Raw genomic sequence first — 13,651 nt, 5'->3', positions numbered from 1 at the left:
TGAAAAAAAGTTTTTATGAAAAAAAAAATGAAAGACAGAAGAGGAAACCAAGTTTATGATAAAGATTTTTCAAATAGGACAGTTTGATCTCAGCCTCATTTGGGCCCTTCTGGTTAATTGTAGGGTTAGAAATCATAGGGAAATTTATCTTATTCCATCACAAGACGGAGATAAGAAATAACCTTGCCCCTTTCTTTTTAACCGAAAATCGTTAAAAAAAGTAATAGATACATGAACCTCCCTGCGATCATCTTTCTTATTATAAAGATATGAAGCATTTTCAATCTTGGGTTTGAGTTATTGAAATTTGCAAAAAAAACCTTTAAAAATGTGTGCCGAAAACTTTGTTGTTAGTGCGGCGTCTTGTCGCACCATTCAGTTTGATATGAAAATAATTCTCAGAGAGAGAGAGAGGGGGAGGAAGGAGGGGAGAGGGAGAGAACAGAATGAGAAAAAAACATCTCACTCACTTTGAATGTAGGCTACTGACAACGCTGTTTGCATAAATTTTCTTTTGTTAGATATTTTTTATGTCAACAGGACCATGTCGAAAAACAGTGTACAAAACATGTTTATCCTGTATAAAGATTTTTTGATAAATAAATAAATAAATAAATAAATAAATAAATAAATAAATGGATGGATGAATGAATGAACGAATAAATAAATAAATAAATAAATAAATAAATAAATAAATAAATAAATAAATAAATAAATAAATAAATAAATAAATAAATAAATAAATAAATAAATAAATAAATAAATAAATAAATAAATAAATAAATAAATATACTCGGTTTAAAAAGAAGAAATCATGATTCTGAACCTAATCAATCCATAACTATAACGCAACGTGGTGGTGTTAGTAAAGTTTGGATAAAAAGGTGATCCCTTTATTAAACTTAATTATTCAATCCTAATTGAACGATATTGATGTTGGATAAATGAACGTGATATAACTAACCCAGTGCTATAATAATTATTTCATTACTGTTTAAATCGGAATCTGACTAAAATCGTCAAATTGTTTGACAACGCGCATCGTAAGCTTAAGGCCACCGCACACCTTACGATTGTTCGCGATCCGATTTTGGAACAAATCGCATTTTGCTCATTTTTTGAAAATGTGAATGGAATATATCATTTATTTGAGGTTAATATTAATTGAAAGAATACTAATATAACCATTTCGAAAGATTGCAAGCCTTTATTTTGGAGTAAAGGCCAAATTAGTTTCAAATCGTAGCCAATCGTACGACTGCTATGACGTCATTTTGACTAGATATTAAATTCGCTTTTATTCTAAGAAGGATGATAGCATATAGTCACAGATTTGAACATGGGTATCCGTACGATGATTTAGAACATTACACAGTAAGATATTCCAAGTCTCAATATTAGCATCCAATTCTACTACATTTTATTCTGAAATCGGGTCGCAGACCAATCGTAATTGCCGGACGAGATGCAGGGATGGCGATCAATCTCTTCTCCTTGCTCGGCGTCATACCAGCCATCTTCAGAAGTTTGTCGAACTTTCTAGGAGAGGGAAAAATACTATCTGTTTACAGTTTGTTAAACAATGTGGACTTGGAATGTACCATCAATCTTTCTTTAGACGGGCATGGGTCTGGTGATGCTTATACGATGATCGGCGACAGGACGTCTTCGGAAGTTTGTCGAACTTTATGCTCATCATGCTCATGGTTGATAGCTAATCAAGAGAGATGTTTCGAGACAATCGCTTCGGCAGCTGAAGGAGAATAGACAAGGATAGCAGCAGATAGATCTTATATTGCCAGTGATGATGTTGTCAAAACAATATAAGAGGAAATGAGTTGGATGGATATGAGAATGGAATGCTCTTAATTTTTATTGCTTCTGTTGTTTGTCCCGTCAATATTGCCAATTATTATTTGAATTTTTATTCTTTAAAACAAAATGATATAAAAGGTGAATAGATCAAATACATACTACAGGAGAGAGATGGTGAGGGGACAGAGAGAGTGTGTGTGTATGTTGTATATTCTTGTTGATATAAAATGAAGATTTGTAATATTTGTTGTATTTATCTTACGTTTATGTAAATCATTTGAATGAAAGGTTGAAAAAAGTGTATGGGTGTGTGAGTGGGTTACACTTCGTAATTCCGAAGGTTCGTAATTCCGAAGGTTCTTTATTCCGAAGGTTCGTAATTCCGAAACACGTAAATTGCCTATACCTCGATGTTCGTTAATCCGAAAACGTAAAAGGGTTCGTTAATCCGAACATTTGTGGCGTTATTCCGTAGGTTCGATAATGCGAAAACGAAATAAGGTTCGATGTTCCGAAGGCTCGTTAATCCGAAAACGAAATAAGGTACGTTGTTCCGAAGGTTCGTTAATCCGAAAACGAAATAAGGTTCGTTGTTCCGAAGGTTCGTTAGTCCGAAAACGAAATAAGTTTCGTTAATCATTTCGTTTTCGGACTTACGAACCTTCGGAATTACGAACCTCATTTCGTTTTCGGATAACGAACCTTCGGAATTACGAACCTCACTTCTTTTTCGGACTAACGAACCTTCGGAATTACGAACCTCATTTCGTTTTCGGACTAACGAACCTTCGGAATTACGAACCTTCGGAATAACGAAGCTTCGGAATTACGAATGTATGCGGTGTGGGTGTATAGCATGGTAAGTGTGCATGTGTCGTACTGTTGGGCGCTTGAAATCATATTATTTGTTTAATTCAGACTTTTAAAAATAGATAATATAAAACAAAATACTAATATATATTTACCCTTATGACAGCCTCCATAATATGATGATTGATTAATCATGAACACTTAAAATTTAGTTTTGGCAAGATTGCATTATATCAGAAAGTACTAAAGTAGATGTAATAAAAATAATTTCTGGGAGGAAAAGGTAAAATTATCAAGATCTATCAAAGTAAGCGAGCATATGCCACCAAGCTGACCTCGAGAACATTTTATTTTTCGGAAAGATGTAATTTGATTTAAATAGAACATGATGGGCGGGGGCCTTGTAGTCGAACTTTTTTCTGGCTCAAATTTTCTTTGAAACACAGAAGTTTTTGGAATTTCTGGCCCTCCCCAAAAGGTAAAACGGGGAATATGTGTATACCATCGCTATATATATATGAATTTTATAATTTTTTTTATTTCCTTCCTCAATACTTTCTAAGGATGAAGGGACATCTTAGCAACGTAAGGCATACCAGGGAGTACCTTTCTAGTTTGAAAGGTTGAAAGTTGTACCGATAAGGATGCTCCCTTCAAAGAGCAAAAATGGCAAAGATGCATCTTATTCCCAGTGCAGCAATGGGTTTCACCTTCAAATTGTGTAGAGGTTTTTTTTCATCGAGTGTAGTTCTCATTCAGATATACAGCGTTTTCCAAATAAAATACCCTTTTAATAAACTACAGAATAATCACAAATATTACTTGAATTTTCATAAAACCTATTATTAATTTTTTATAAAATGTTTTTCCTTTAATTGTAAAAATTATCGAATAAATACATATACATTTAAAGACTTTCTATCTGTGCAGGAAATTCGTACTACAGACACTAAATATGCAAAAACTACTATTGCAGATCAATGTGGAATAGGCAACTGATAATGTAGTAAGACAAATAACATTTTACTGAAATACTAACATAAACTGAGCTATTTCAATCTGAACACAAAATTGAGCATGAAAATTATAGGGAAATTATATTTAGCATGGATATTTAGGTGGTTATAAAAACTGTTTGCTTGCGAAATAGTGGACAAGCGCCCGCTTTTGTAAAAGAACATCCATTCAACCATGTTTTTGAAGTCGGTCGTTCCTTCTGTCTACTTTGTTTTTGTTTAAAGTGTGAAGGAGCTCCAAGCCAAAGTTTTATCCTCTTTCATCCTTCCCCACTTGTGGTCAGTATTAGCATATATCCCTTGTTTGACAGGACAAAAGATGGGTAAATACACTAGTTGACCAAATGCATAAACAACCATCTTACTTAGGGAAAATTGTATATTCTCGATTGCCAATTTACCCTCCCAAAACACCAATCCAATCAGTACCCAAAAATACATGGAGAATAAAATCCATTGCTATATAAACGTCGTCGGACATCACATATTTTACGTGTAATTTCTTTTTTTCTGAAAAGTGTCCTTTAAAATTCTCCGAAAGATCGTACTTTGAATGAGGAATGGTTTCGTAGTTCATATGCAATACATTAAACTGAAATGTTTTTTTTTATTCGTATGTTTGATTGATTTCCATGATTACAAACAAAACAGATCACATAATTACTGTTGAAAAAAAACAAAATAACGAAAATAATTATCAAAATAACATCATCAACAAGACAGAAAAGCAGTATAATTTCGCTCAATACACAGAACAAAGTGCCAGTTAAATGTCCAGACCAAACTATTTATTATCAAATGACTGAAGGCGGTAGCTAATTAGCCTTTTTGTGATGTAGTACATGGTATTTTTTATATTTTGTTCTTTGCAGTTTTGTGTTATTCTCACAAAAGATTAACATAATGAACTTTATTTTTTTTTACAAATGGTAGAAAGTGGGGGAGGTAAATTGAAAAAGGGAGAAAGCAGAATGAAGAGTATCAAGAAGGATTTCTGGGTTTTGCAACTCTGTAATATAACTAATAACCCTGTCATTCAAGTGCGAAAAATAACATCACTACCACCACCCCGCATGCCACGGTGGCTCTTTTTTCCAAGTATACTGATTCTCTATTCACATTATTTATTATCATTATAATTGCCTATGATCGATTTTATCTATTTGTGCCCTACTTTGTGTATAATTTTTGTCATGATATTCATTTGTTGATTTGTAAATGCATGAGTGGTGGAACATGTCCATGCATGAAGAAAAGAATAAAGAGATAACTAGACATGTCTCCCAACGGTTAGGTCATTAAACCTCAGCCAAAAAAGTACCTTGACCCACATTTTCGGGAGCTTATGAGTTCAGTGGCACGGACGTATTTTTCACAACACCTATAGAGATTTGGTGAGCATGGTTCGCAGCTTGAGTGACAAAAAAAAGAAATAAAAAGAATTGGTGGAATTTGGGACGGGCTTTGTCTGGCTGTACAGGTCATAGTCCTGAGCCATTTGTCAAGAATATTGGAAATTTGTGTGAATCAAAAATATATTTTCACTTCTTTTTCGAAAATGCCATATTGCTAGCCTTTCATAGACTAAATCGTATTGACAAAGTGATATATGGACACTGAAAGGATATCATGATTCATCTAAAATTAGTTGACTTTTACAGATATTTTCATATACAGTTTCATAAAAGTAATCTCTACCAACACAATGTTATTCAGAGAAGTGTAAAACTTATCATGAAGAATACTGATGGTGAAAAAATAAATGAGAACACTCTATTAAGAAGAAAGTTTAAAAATTCCTTTCCGTTGCAGACCAGAGGTGACTGACGCATGCAATCATTTAGAAGAAACGAAATTAAATACCATCAGAAAATGAATGTCGTTTCTTGCATAAACAAAAATAAAACCTTTCTCAGCAGTGATATCTTTTGTCGGCCACTATTTTATCGACCGTTTCTCGTAATAAGAACGTTATGTAAATGGTTTTTTAGAGGGCTTTTTTCCAGTAAAGAAAAGGGGGTTTCGAAGGATGCATAGTTAAGTCTCGGGTCTCAAAACAGTTTCTGGATAAAGCGAGGATCCATGCCTCTAGCAATACGCAGGTGCAACTCTGGCTAGAATTAAAGGGCATCGAAATTATTTTTTGGCACTGCAAGGTAATGCCTTGTTTGAATATCTCCCATTCCCATAACTTCTAAAGCTGTTCAAGTTTTCCGAACTATTTGTTTGTTTCGTATGCAGAATGACAGTATAAGTGAAGACTAGGCGATGTTGTAATGAGCTTAGGAATGGAGGTTCATGATTCGAGTCGAAGTCAATGATGGGTAGATAATGTAGTTTCCTATACTTTCTGAAGCAGTACAGGTCCGAGCATTTTTTGTATTCGTATTAAGAACCACCACAACAAGTTATAAAAGAGTTCATTTTTTCAACAATTCCAAAAGGTTCAATAACTCCAAAAGATTCCATGAATTAACCAATGATTGCTATAAAGACCCGCTTTGGGACCCCTACAGCCTTTTTCAAATACTTCGAAGAACCTTATAGATTCGGGAAAAGAAAACGAATGTTCAAGCTATCACCATGCATTTTCTTATTGTAGACCATAGGTCGAGAGATGAACTTCCCTTCATAATTGCAAACGTACGGGGATAAAAATAAAAATTTTGAGTATGCGGGGGGGGGGGGTCGCGATTTGATTAGTATATTAGAGAGGTAAAATCAAATCTGACCAATACGATGTATCACTTAAAGATTATTGAAAAGGTATCCTCGATCTCATCGATCTTGTCTTCTCTTTCTCTTTTGTCGATCACATCTCCCTTTTCCCCAAACTATTTGTGTAATGAATATTTTGAACAGTCATTATTGCTTGTTAAATTTAATATGTATGTCAGCGATGTGGTATCCACTGGTCGTTTTTACTAATGCCCGAAAAATATTTTTGGGGGTATTTTTACACGTCAGTAATAATGATCTCGAATCTTGAAAATGAACACTTTCCTTCAGGGAGTTTGGATGGCTTGGTCTGAGGATGGGTCTTTAAAGGCTCCAAGCACAGGTGTATGCCGGTGAGTCTTTTGAACTTGTGTAAAGCCCTTCACCTAGTGGGAACCAAATCACAACAAAAACACAGGTCCTAAATAAGATCGGCTGGAAAAAGGGATCGGTGGAAAAGTGGTATGTGAATGCATAATAAGAAACAGAGAGAGAGAGAGAGAAAGAGCCCGGTTATTCGAATTTTTTGGTTGTAGTGGGAGAAGAGGTTTCGGCCTACAATTAACTTGGTGTACTTCTCATATACCACATGGGCTAAACCCATTTGGTCTTTTTAGTTTTGTCCATACTACATTTGATCTTATACCCGCTTTGTGTAATTTTAATTTTGTTTAATGTTAACATAGTTATTGTCCAGTGGGTCTAATTTCCATCTCGCCATTTTTTTTAGTTTATCAAATGAAAAACTTGGTTTAAAAACTCATCAAACCATACAGACTAATTGCTGATCGACCCAGCTGACATTAGACAAAATGGGTATGGCCAAACTAAAATATTAAGAGGGCTGAAATCGCAATTAGACCAAATGGTAATTATACAAACTGGTCGGAGACGAACTGGTGGTAGACGAACTGGGATTAGACGATGTGGGATGAAACAAAGTTACGAAAGTTAGGGCCTGGTGAAGCGGGTGTAGACCGATTGGCAGTTTATCGGAGAGGAGAAGTTAGCAAGCGAAATCATAATAATGGCGCTATAAGAATAAAAGAAACTGCATAAAGAGTAATACTAGGGGAAAAAATGAAAAGATGTTGAGATAACTGAGCTGGAGTTCATTGGCACTACCCGATCACGCAATCTTAAAGAATTGCACAATGCGAAACTGGGTTGAATAGGCTATGCTTTGAGCACAATCAATGCCGAATACAAAATCATGAAATGTGGGGGTGGTTTTTTAGTTTGAAGGCCCTTTACCTCAATAAAAAAAAAATTTATGAATACCACACTAAAGACTGTTTTTGATGTCTGGATTGTGATAAAGAATTGGTGGAAATGTGATTGATAAGCGCATGCCCAGTGGCCAGTTCAATGAATATATAACCCGGTGGCAGGGACGGCGGACGAGGCGAAATTGTTCATGTGTCGTTGAACTATTTCATATTTTCACACTTTTCTCTTTGCAAGGCAATAAAAAAACTGGAGGAGGGATGTGATAAATATCTAGAGTGACTTTAATGTTAGCGAAATTCAGAAATATTGAAGGTAAACAGGTCACGTGCCTTTGGTGGCTGCAGTAAATCAAAGTTTGATGTTCTGAAGTTTACGTCGTGCCAAGCACTCACTTTTTAATGAATGCGAGATTTATGATGTGCCCTTACAAACCATCTCGAATTTTAAGATATGTCCTTTATTTTCTTATCAATCCATTACTTCTTCTTTACTCCTTCAGCCATTAAAAGTTCACAATCTAGTTTGTCTTATCATCGTTTGGGAAGTTTGGTGTTTGGCGCGTTTTGAGAGTGGTACCTGGATGACGAATCCCGGGGATTTTCCTGATGCGTCTTGACAGTGATTTCCACTGACACAGTTGCCGTTATAAGCTATTGAAATCCTTGCATCTTATTGGCTGATATGGAAATTTGTCAGTTAAAAATCACTGGCAAGGCGCTTCATGAACTACACATCCTCCGGGTAGAGAACCGTAGTACAGTTCTCGAAAGAAGTCCATCATTTAGTGTCATTTAGTGATTAACAAAAGTTGTCATGAAATCTTGCTTGCCTCTCCAACTGGGAAACACTTCGAAACACAGCTAATATATTTGTTTTACTATAAATGATATAAGCTACCGAAATCGTTACACGTGATTCACTCAAACAAATTAGTCAGTGAAAAATCTTATTTGCAAAATGAAACCTTCCAAATGAGTACGAAGGGGGAGTGGATGGGGGTGTCACCTTAATGCTGTTATAGCGCTGAAATAGCGCATCATTCCAACTTCAGACGTCGTTCCATCTGCGGTTGTCCATTAGATCAAACTTGTTTGTCTTTTTAAAAACACATTTTGTCTTTTCTAAAACACAGTTTTTCCCTCTTTGAAGCGGTGTGCTCCCCTCCAACAACGCTGTAAAGTAGTGATTGCGGTATAAGACCCAGTCTTGGCATTCCTTTTTAGGAGACCTGGGATCTGGGGACTTGCTTCAGGAATAACGAATTGGAAATGGTGGTGATCTAAAGGGAGAGTGTTATGTGGACATTGTATCTTATGTAAGCCTGTAGAGAGATATGCACAGGGATACTCTTCGATGTCAGGGGTTGATCCGACTACTATTCTAAACGGATAGGTCAGTAAACCTCGAGGACCCCGACGCACCTCGTCAAATCAGATCGGCAATCGAGACGAAACAAATTACACGACCGACGAATAAGAATCCTTCTCGTTGATCAAGTTACCGTCGGACTTGAAAATCAAGTTCTTTTGTCTAAGCCATGATATGAAGGATAAAGAAACAAGGGTGATGAAGAGAGGGAGCAAGGGGTGAGAATTGGATAACAATAGGGTGACGAGGCACAATAAAAGGAAATTGAGATGCATTCATGGTGAGTCACAGAAATTTAAGGGTGAGGGTGTTGACTGGTGGGTATGAAGGGTGTCATGTTGACCCTCAGTGTGTATTGTATTGTATTGTATTTATTTAATCACGGTAAAACTTACATTCAGTCATAACAGACTGCTTTTCAGCAAGTCCGTGAACATTAAAAACATGTAAAAGTGAGACAATACGAAAATATTCAAAAATATTACAGTAACACATAAAATAAAACATACATAATTAAAATGAAAAACAATGATAATTAAAACTACATAAAACCGCATGTACGAAAAGAAATTATAGAAATTCTCTAGCCCCCCCCCCCCCGGCAGATGAGTTAGAAGTCGATGGAATTAACTGATTTCATAAATAAAGAGAACTAATCCAATTGACGGGTATTACTTGGTAAGGAATTAAATAATTGAATACCTATATAGAGACCGCCGTCCCTTATGAAATTTGTTTTTGGTTTTTCGAGATTAATCCTACACTGGTAATTTCGAAGAGAATAATTACTTTTCTTGATACTTATTTTGGAGCACAAGAAAGATGGAAGTTGTCCATGAAGTAATTTAAATATAAAGGAAACTGCCTGTTTTTTCCATCGCAATTCTAACTTGTCAATGTTCAGAGTAGAATACAACAGGTTGGTACTATATCTATAATCAACTCTTAAGACCATACGCAGTGCTCGATTTTGAAGAACACTCAATTCTTTAAGTAAAACTTTCCCTGCATTGAACCATACTATAGAGCAGTAATCAAAGTGTGGTTGAAAGAGTGATTTGTAAAGCATTATAGCAGTATTCAGACTGATGTACGGCCTGAGCCGTTTCAAACAATACAGGGTTTTTGTCGCTTTCGTCTTAACAAATTTAACATGTGCATTCCAGTTGAGCGGTGCACTGAGCATAACGCCAAGGTACTTGCACTCTTCCACTCTTTTGATTTTTTCACCGTCAATTTGAACTTGTGCATTTGCAAATGCATAGAATGTCATAGAACTTGCCAAAATATCGCCATGCTTGACACTTTCCTTGTCTTCATTTTATTCTGTGATATTTACCATCGCAATATTTTTTTAACTAATGGGGAAGGTGCGTGGACATGTAGGCCTATGAATTTTGATACACGGCATCGACCCCTATCTTGCCCCCTTCCCCGTAAAAAACATGGATCTGTTGCTCTGAGTGGCCTGGGAATTGTCTCACTCACAATTCCCTGGTGGGACAGACAAAGATACAGATAGAAACCCAGAGTGATGAACAAGACTAATAGAGTAATAGGGAGAGGGGCAGAGAGATTCGGGAGGGTGGCGAAGATTAGAAAGTGGGTCGGGTTAAGAAGTTTGCCTCCCTTTTCATGTTTTTCTAGTATTTTGGAGAGGATCTATATACCCCTAACATTTTACCTATATCTGAATTGAATTGACTATAGGTTTTGCAATGTGTGGATATTTATTATCCATTTCATAGGAGGTTACCTTGAACTTTTGAGATTAACATTATGCTTAAACGATAAATAGACAACCTTTTTATATTGTTTATCCATAATCATTACTCAAAAGGGTCTGTAAGATGCAAAAGAAAGCTGAGAACTGCAAGTTCTCTTTTTTATTACGGTACTACTGCAATAGTTTTAGCTTTATGGTGTTATTAATCAAGTAATGGTAATTATGGCAATGCAAAAATTGCTTATTTCACAAACAACAATAATTGAATCAGTAATTAGTTATCAGTAATTAGTTTTATTCATATTTTTATTTCTCTCTCTGATTGCTCTTTACGGTTCTGACATTCAGGTAGAATATGGCGACTTGTATCTTTAGTCAACGAAATTTGGGTTACCTTCAATTTTTACTGGAAGAAATCGCCTATGCCGTGTTTTTTTCTCAATCATTTGGTAACAGACACCTAGTATCGTGCATGTATTTCAGAAGGGTATTCGGTAATTTTGTTTTTACATTCATATGTAGATTAGTATCCATTCGGAAGTTGTGAATAGTAAATTAAAGTTGTGACATTTCTGACATTGTGATATTTCAATTTTTTTCTGAATGATAAGCAAAATGTTTTACTTTAACATCTTAATGTGATATAATGTTCCCAGATTGTAGAAAATTTCAATATAAATAGAAATAACCAGTTTTTAAATAACATGGGTTGATGTTACCATTTCTAACGATACTCATTGGCTTTAAGTTTCGATTGCAGTATCAGAGGAAAAATAAAGAATATGTTCGCTTGGAGGTCACGTGATAGAATTCCATTTGACTTCTGATCTGGGATGAATTCGCGTATATTGAATGTTAGAGATAATCATCTCATCACAGACTCGCTTATTTTGATTTCAAATTGAGGATGTCCTATTTAAAGGGAACAAGCGGATGTGTCCTATAACTTGCCGACAATATAGAAGATGAGGGGTAGTTGTTTTCGACCAAGCCTTACCCTCAAGTGGCATGCTATTCTCCTTAAGCCTTCGGATCCGATTCAGCAGTACAGAATCGGAAGAAGGTTACATGTCAAGTGGACGTCTTGGGAGCGGATGGGTTAAGATCAGCCGAAGACTTCGCCCTTTTCTAACTCCAGACCGTGTAAACATCTAGTCCTGCCGGTCAGGACAGATGTTTTAGTTGTAAAAAAAAAAAAATGACAGGGGCTAAAAATGGTTTTATTTTGCTGCATTTCTCAGTTGCACAGTATTTCATAAAAATAAAATCATCAAAATTACATTTTATAGATTCAAGAAGTTTATTTTCATTTCAATGACAAATATAAATCAAATACAAATCAAAGTATGAGTACAAGATCAATTTTTCCTCAGCATAATCATAAAATAAAAGCTTGTATAAAATAGTATTAAGCGTGTATGGAAATGAGGGAATCCACTAAAAAGCTTTGCTTGTAGAGCGTGGATCCCCTATAGCGAGTTGAAGAAATAATTTCTATTAAGTAATTGAGAAAAAACTGAGTAATAACAGTTAATGAAATGTGGAAATTCAATCGATTGTACAAAATGTACAAATATACAATATTATATTATCACCCTTACGTAACGGCTTCACATGGAGAAATAACTAGTTGTTTCTCTGTGTTCTTTATGTACACTGTAACTTGTCAAATATCATTAATACACAGTGAATTAAAGTTAATCTACCCATCTTTTATACCATACAATATAGAATAATATTTGAATTATCTATCTGTCATCCTTAAGATATCGGACAGGTTTTTTTTCCAAATTGCTTTTTTTTTCTTTGCTTATGAAATAGTACCAATAGCATTGTTCACATCAAATTGATATTTGAATGATTTATAATATTTGTTCTTAATATGAAAAAAAGAAAGGGTGACGAGAGTGCAATAACACAAAACGTTTATGATGGTAAAAGAAATAATTATGTTTATGTATAAACTGGAACTACGATCGCCCAAGCCCACGACTATGAGATCAACGAACACAAGGGACATTTAATCGCTCAATATAATGTTCTTTCTCCACTCTCTGGGGAGCACTCCAGCAGGAACTTCCCAACTTGGATCCTAGGCACACTACATTGTACCGCAACAACCTGGGTGAAACGTTTTTATTGACGTCTTGCCAAATGATACATGCCGCGTTGTGATTTGAACACACGACCTTACGGTTACGAGGCAAGAATCAGAACCTCAACACCACGGCGCATTCAAGTTATGTAGACCTATGAATAAACTTGAAAAGTTCGTCACCTGCTTAAAAAATTCAACCAATCGAAAGGGGTAATTCATCCACCTTACTTTCGACTTCGCTCGAATATTGACCCTCATTCGATGTTTTGCCAAAAATTCGTCCCAGAGCAACTCGAGACTTTTGCCACTACTTTGCTCCCAACAGCGCCACCCTTACAAATTGCGAACCCAATTACCGTCATGAGGGTGGATAGAATGAGTATAAAAGGGTTCATGATAATCAAAGAATTCTAGCCATGAACATAACCCTCAGGGATAAACTCACATGTCGATAGCTTTCAAAACTGTTTACCGTCTCTTTTAGCTTTACCGTTTAATCTCCATGTCTCGGAATTTAGGCCAAGGGATAAAGCCAATGAAAACCGATCTCTGCATTCCTAAATACCTTCATTTTTGCCTGAAAAATTGATCGGGTTATGTCAACTAATGTTTTGTTCACCGTGCTCGGCTGCAATGAATGGCACTCTCTCAATTTCTCTTTCTTTCGCCAAAGTTAGCAGAACCCAAACCGCGACTCCTTGCAAATAAGTTTGACTGACGAACATTGACAAAGAAGTCTTATTTCTCGACACCTTTCCTTTCTCCCTTTCCAACTATCTTTCTTAAACTGCTAAATTCGATTTTCTTATTTTTATTTTTCTCCCACGTCCTCCTTCTACTCATCTTTTTCATGTTTCACTTTTCCTTTTA

This window comes from Lytechinus pictus, chromosome 2 (genome assembly GCF_037042905.1).
Source record: "Lytechinus pictus isolate F3 Inbred chromosome 2, Lp3.0, whole genome shotgun sequence".
Lineage (NCBI taxonomy): Eukaryota > Metazoa > Echinodermata > Echinoidea > Temnopleuroida > Toxopneustidae > Lytechinus > Lytechinus pictus.
This window is presented reverse-complemented; position numbering follows the sequence as displayed.